This window comes from Tachypleus tridentatus, chromosome 9, assembly GCF_004210375.1.
Source record: "Tachypleus tridentatus isolate NWPU-2018 chromosome 9, ASM421037v1, whole genome shotgun sequence".
In the NCBI taxonomy this organism is placed as follows: domain Eukaryota; kingdom Metazoa; phylum Arthropoda; class Merostomata; order Xiphosura; family Limulidae; genus Tachypleus; species Tachypleus tridentatus.
In genome coordinates, this window is record NC_134833.1 from 102,315,959 (window position 1) to 102,323,353 (window position 7,395).

The 7,395-nt window shown below is 30.6% G+C and overlaps 1 protein-coding gene across 4 annotated transcripts in view; it reads right to left on the reverse strand.

The window, feature by feature from the left end:
- LOC143225910 (lethal(2) giant larvae protein homolog 1-like) overlaps positions 1–4,611 on the reverse strand; it is a 71,219-nt gene extending 66,608 nt beyond the window's left edge. For 3 of the 4 annotated variants that reach the window (XM_076456110.1, XM_076456108.1, XM_076456106.1), the window contains exon 1: positions 4,278–4,611. The gene's annotated coding sequence lies outside the window, so the exon portion shown is untranslated. Of the gene's footprint in view, positions 1–3,788; positions 3,811–4,277 lie in introns of those variants that run through there. The other variant, XM_076456107.1, reaches the window with a different exon arrangement.
- Between the last annotated feature and the right edge of the window lie 2,784 nt (positions 4,612–7,395).

The window sequence follows — 7,395 nt, forward strand, 5'->3', positions numbered from 1 at the left end:
ATCACCCATACTGGACTATACATTCCTTGGGACTCAGCACATGAAACAAAACAAAAACTCAACATACTAAGAAACCAAATAAACACAGCCATAAAACTATGCTCACCAGATAAAATTAACGATGAATTAGACAAAATAAAACAATACTTCATCAACATCAATAAGTTTCCTCCACAAACCGTAGAAAACATTATACGCACACACCTAGACAAAAAGCAAAATCAACCAACTAAAGTAAATACAGCTCACGAATCAAAAAAACCACGAAACCATACTGCTGTATACCATATATTCCTGACATCAGCAAACAAATAACCAACATTTGGCAAAATTAGTAACAAAATATGACATTCCAGTTAATACCAAATTTATTCAAAACCAGGCACAAAACTGAGGTCTATACTATGTAAAACTACACTGACAAACACCACACCAACATTATTTATAAAATACAATGTGATAACTGCCACGACTTCTATATTGAGAAACAAGTAGAAAAATGGAAACCAGATTCAAAGAACATAAAAGTCATCTTCACACGTTTTGAACACTGCAAGTCAAATGAACACAACATAACCATAGAAAACACTCAAATACTAAATAAAGAAACAAACATAAACAAACGCAAAATTAAAGAAGCCTTACTTATACAACTTAAACCCAAAATAAACCAATATAAAGGAATGCCTTTATACCTATATTAATATAATAAAATAAATAAAATTATATATTCAAACATCTAATACCGCCCTCTACATTTCGACACACAGTTACACAACCCCTTTCAAACATGTGGTCAGCTTCCGGTCAGTTACCTCTTTCTTTGTAAACCTGACAATGACCGAAGAAGGTCGAAACGTTGTTCGCTCTTCTATGTAAAATATCTTCTTAACCCAAACGAGCCGTTTTTGCATATAAATTTCTCAACAAGTGGGTTTCTCGACATCACTGAGTTGAATGCCTTGTTCCAGAAACACTGAAAAGTGTTCATTTCAGTTTGTTATCAATGTTATTAGGAGAGTACAAGCTCCTAAGGATCTACATATAGACTCTTTTTGATGATATCACCAATTCCCAAACTAAAATTTTAAATTAGACCCTGGCACTTAAAATATGAAGCTTATTTTGCTTGATGTCAGAAAACTACAAGTTGTAATTCATTTCATTTGGAGAGTTCAAGAAAACTCTGGTTTATTATATTCAATTTGCTTGCCATGAAAATAATTGTTTAAATCTTTCAGCATAACGTGGTCCCCGAGACCAATCTCAACCATTCTGTACTACTTATAGTATTCATTCTGTACTTTTTAGATTAGTAAGCACTGTTCACAACATTCAGCAGATTATCAGTAAATATTACAAGGCTTTCATATATAATATTATTTATCAAGTCTTCAGTGTGTTTAGCAATGTTCTTCTCATGAATGTTTTTCTTTTGACATGTTGTCTATTCAACTTGTAATATCAAAAATACTTTTATGCATCAGAACATTTATAAATTTCACATGCAAAAATCTTTATTATGTCCAACTACTGTGATAGTTATCAATCATTCCTAGTTTTATATTTTACTTGTAATTTGCATTACCAAATTTCTGTATAGGCTGGGTCGATTTGACCAATTTTGTAACCACCATAAAAATTAGGAATATAAATGCCTTTTTCATTCTCAAAGGACTTCAAATTAACACAAAAAACAATTGGACTAAATATATTATACATTTATGTATAATTATTATTTTTATTACATTGATCCTTCAGTCATGCCCCCTAACAACACAGAAGTTACAATGAGTCAGTGCATATACTCTTATGTTATCATATTCAATAATATAAAACCTGTATTTTGTAAAGAACAATTACATTTCAATTATATATTGTATATTTATATACATTTCCCTTTTACAAATGAAGTTCTTAAACTTAATTTTCTTAAAATATAGAACAGTAACTAAAGCAAAGCAAACAATTCTCTCTCCTTGTTATGCCATTTATACTCATTTACTGCTTGTTGGAGGATGCTAAGCCTAATGAATTTTCAATGAACAATGTGAAACAAAATTATTTTAAGTTTAATATATACCTTTCAAATAACCAAAAAAATCATAGATTACTATATAAATATCACAGAATTCCACTATAATTTAACAAGTTTAGTAATTAAGCTACACTTGGGCCTAAAAATATACAAAATTTCAAACAGACTAGACTCACCAGTATAAAGATTTGTATTAAAAGGAATGAAATGAAGTAATACTTGAAAATGGCTAAGAATGCCATTAAAGGACATTCTAAGCTTTCAATTGGTTATTCATGTCAAACATAATTCTATACAAGAGAGCATTCTAAAGAAGTAGAAAGAGGTGAGTGGGGTCACTGTGTTTGATTCAGTACCTGAATAATATCTCAGCAAATAGAAAAGATAGGAGGTTCTTATTTTATATTCTAGTTTGTCAATATCAGTGATCTAAGATCCTGATTTATATAAAACTACAGATTTGGTATTTTGACATAAAAACCTTCTCTTTTGAACCAGTGCTGCAATCAACATACAAACAAAATTGAAATTTAAGTGTTCTTTTAATATTTACTTTCAAATTAAATAACATAACACTAAAACTTGTATTATAATCTACAGTTTAATAAATTTTGAATGCAATGGCATAGCCTTTGACCTATATGGAAAGGGTTAAAATGGGATAAATAATTTACTAAAAAATAAATGGTAGATTTAAATTTTCGTTTTTCTCTAGAAAAGGTGCAAAAGGAAAGCCTATGGACAGCCTGTTGTCTATAAGTTATATGCTGTCATCATTATGAAAATAGACAGAGGTAATCATTACATTATCAAAGTTCTTTAAGTTTGCAATAGAGACTGTTCAGATTAAGTTAAAAGCACATTTCTACTTGTCTGAAGATGAAGTTTGATTATAATGTTTATTGTCACAATCATAAGTCACCTTTTAAAAATATATCAAAAGAAGAAACCACTAATATTTGCACACTGATATTTTCTTTGAATAAAATTGTATAATGTATAAAAGACAGCTTTAAGACACTTTAAAGCTGCTCTATAAATAAATAAATAAACTATGTTTATTAGTGCTGTGTAATATAGTTAGATGACACTTATGATTCAATATTTCAAGAACAAATATCCATACATTATATTTACAATGGAAAATTCAAACCATAACAAACTCTCACTTTTAGATGTATTTATTCCAGGGAAAAAAAAATTATGGTAGAATGAACTGAAGTTTATTACAAGCCTACTTTCACTGGTCTATATATTAAAATTTCCTCAGTATTATTAGAAAATCTGCAGAACCTTTAAGATCTTGGGAATTCAAAACCTTTTTCCTAAAGAAAAAAAAAAAAAGGACATGAAATATAAGCTTTGAGCAAACCATCTTTTCACAGGTTTTCTAATGAGAATCTTTGAAAGTGAATGCCCAGCAAGTTCAATGTCACACTACATATATTCCACAGAAGGTAATTACTTTAGTCTGAATGCTTTCACTGCTATAGTCGAAACAACAGTTGAGAAAATTATTAAACAATTATACACTTATACATAAAGTTACCTTATAAAAAGCATGCAACCTTCAATACATAAAAGTTAAAATCACTTCTTAAACGTACAATTTTGTTTACTATTACATTAATACTATACTAGCTACACTAGACTAATGCTGAAGTGGATAACGTTATGTAGTTTTATTTAATCTCACTTTTAATTAACGGCTTAATATAACATCCAAATGAACAATCGAGTCAAGCCTCACTTGCCAATACTCTACCGCTTTCGTTGTAGTACTAATTACACAAATATCAGGTTAACCCAAGTTTAAAGGCATGAGAAACCTACGTAAACTTATTCAGAACGGTGTTTATCGTTTTACAATAATATAACAACTGAAACATCATATATTATGTAAAATGCCAATCATTCTTCGCCAACTTTTGTAACTTAGTTATAGAAGATGAGTCATATGCAACGACTAGGCGGTGGTCGTACCTAAGCCTAACGTTATGGCCCAGTACCGGCAGTAACTTGAAGTTATACTAACTGTAACAGAACAAATAATCATAGACTCGAGTGTTGATAGTACTACAGGTGTCTTTGAACTCAAGCAAAGTAAAAAACAAATACTAGCTCACATTTACATCAAAACAAGTCTTCTTTTTTGAAAAAGTAATTTACAAAGAAATTCAAACTTATTATCAATGTACAACAATTAATTAAATGTTTCAAAAACACTAATATATCTTACCTATAATGACAATTTTAATCACTTTTATGCTTAAGGGTTAACTTTCCACTATTACTTTCATCGGGTGTGACTAAACCCACGCCAATTCTGTTCACTGACAAGCCTTTAACTTCTTTCGCGGTACTTGTACTGGTTTGCGTTAGGCTACCTGTATGTTATGTTTGAATAGGCGGAACAAAACCCAGAAAACTGGCTTTATAAATTTTATGTGGTGAAAAACACAGTGCGTAACTGTACAATGCATGTATTCACATTATCTAATAATTTAATTAAAGATATTTTATTATACATGAGTACAAAATACGATTCTATTGTACGTTTTGCACTATTTTTAATAGCACACACTATAAGCGCAAGGGTACAATATTTGGATTGTCTTATGAGAAATATTGTAAATTACTTCGACACGTTCGCATTTATGTTGCGGAAAGATATTTAAAAATTTATTTTAAAACTTAAAGTGTTGACAATGTGGTCCTGTAACATATTTTAATGGAATTCAAAATAGGTAATTTACAAAGTGGAAAATAATTTCGAAATTCCCACGAATAACAATATATAACTTCTTATCTTTCAAAATGCTTTGAAAAATGTTAAAACTTAATGTGAAATCCTTCTTTATAACCTCAAATACTCCTATTAACTTTTATATAAAGCACTGTAAATAAATGTAAAAACATCATTGTACAAAATCAAATTATATATCTGTGTTTGTTCGTTTGTTTTTCATTGGTTTTTATTTCCACAACTTTATTGAGTAAAGCTCAATTAGATGACATAGAATTTTCACTAATTCTTTTGAATTTATTTAAGGTCTAAGGATGAGGAGCGTTTTTGGATACCTAGTTCTTGTTCACTGGACAACTAACCGTATTTAATATTTTAGAAATTCTATTTGAATGCGCGAATCACTTTCTTCATACACATCAACGGTAGCCGTGTGAAGTGTTGTTTGGTCTTCCTGATGCATGCGTGATTGTTTAAAACAAATCAAGTCACACGTTGTTTTTTTATTTGTTAGAAATTTTACTTATGTAAAGAAGAAACCTTTTTTTATTGTACGAATGCTAGCAGCAATTAACCTAACAAATTATGTATCTGTCATTTTTTAAGTTGCTTAAAAATAGATGGTTTTACTGTGTCAGAGTAGAATGTCTTAGTATTTGTTTGTTTTTTAATTGCGCGCAAAGCTACATGAGGGCTATCTGTTTTAGAGGTCCCTAATTTAGCAATGTAAGACTAGAGGGAAGTCATCACCACCCACTGCCAACTCTTGGACTACTCTTTTGCCAACAAATAGTAGAATTGATCGTCACATTATAACGCCCCCATGGCTGAAAGGGACGGGGTTTCGAACTCGCGACCCTTCGATTACAAGTTGAGTGCCTTAACCACCTACCCAACGTTACGTTATGTATAGGATAACTTTGCGTCTAGCTCTTTGAGTGGCGTTTTATGGCGCAAAGTAATTAGACTATTTGTACTTAACGCTTAGATTTAGATGAATAAACTAAACATCGGCACAAGGTCAAACGTCAACAATTTGAAGTGGTTATGATGGACCTGTACTTTACTTCCACGGTGATGACCACAAGTGTAGCTGTCGCTTTATTAGTCAAGTTCACAAACAGAGATAACGTTATTGACGTTTCCGTTCTGGAATATCCAGGTATTTTCAGTTATCTAGTTTCTAATTTTAGTACTTCATACTGAATGCATACAAAGCTTAGATGCCTATGAATGCTTTGTGAGTGCACAGTGTCAGACTGTGGAAAGTGTACTCATCAGTTTTCGTTATTTATTTGAAGATAAACAACTGGTACAAGAATTATTAAACTGGACCTATATTAGTTCTAATTAACCATTTTTATTTGCTTAGTAATATTTCATGTGTGCTGATGATTGATATCATTCTAACTTTAAGGAGAATCGATTTGTTTGTTAACATTTTTTTTTATTTTACTAAATCTATAGTATTAGGCCTAGAATCTAATCATTTATTGATATAACGTTAAATCTATATTTGCATTTTGTAGGCCTTATACTAGTAAAGCTTTTAATGCATTATTCTATTCAAGTATTCACACGTTTAAATAAACATGCACTGCAAAGCGTAACCTACAGGCTTCTAAATATACTTAAGGCTTCTGAAGTAATATGATTTGTTAATGAGTCGGTGGATTTTTGTGCATGTAATGACGATTTAATGTATTAAAATGACTCAACGTTCAAAATTTACGACAAAAATATATTTTTATATTTATGAAGTATTGATCATGTTTAACAATAAACTGGATAAAACAGTGAGGCTAATAAGGTTGTTAACCTTCGCATATTAAAAACATTCATAATTGGTGGGGTGGGACGGAGTATTAAATTAGGTGGGCATGTTTGGATCTGTATTTTTAAAAAATGATATCTGTTTAAACCTATAGCTTTAAGCTTTCGTGGTTCTGATATTGATATTCATAACATTTTTATTGTCTGAAAGAACATATTCTTAATACAATAGGAATATGCTTGTAGGCCATTCACAATGATTGTACGACAGCCGTTTGAATGTTTAGATTGCAGTCCAATTAATTTGAGGACCTGGTCTTGACTTCAGATTCATGTGTATAGCAAGACTATGTGTTTTTTTTCTACTTAGAACTTCTAAAGGACATCGAATATCTTAATAGCACTCTGAATTTAACAACTAATGGCTATTAGATTTTCTGTATAGGCTGAATTCTTTACAGTGGGTGTCTATGACTTGTTGGTGATAAATTTCTACAATAAACAAACAGCGCCCAGTTCAGCTGGTTTAAAATAATATATTGAAATAAGTCAAACGTTTATACTAATGTTCGTTACACTGTTAGTTATCATAATTGTATCTAAAGCTTTAAATAATTGTCTCTGTTTCGTAAAAGCCCACATATTGGTTCAATGACTTTAGAACACAACTGACAACACGAATTATTCTTCTATTCTGTTACTATAATACAATCTGTGATAATTGCATTTTAAAAATGTCAGTACATGCTCTTTATGGATAAAGTCACAAACATGTGCAGATCTAACTGCCATTAAAACTATATTTTCAATTAACATTTATATCACAAGAGAGGCCTTG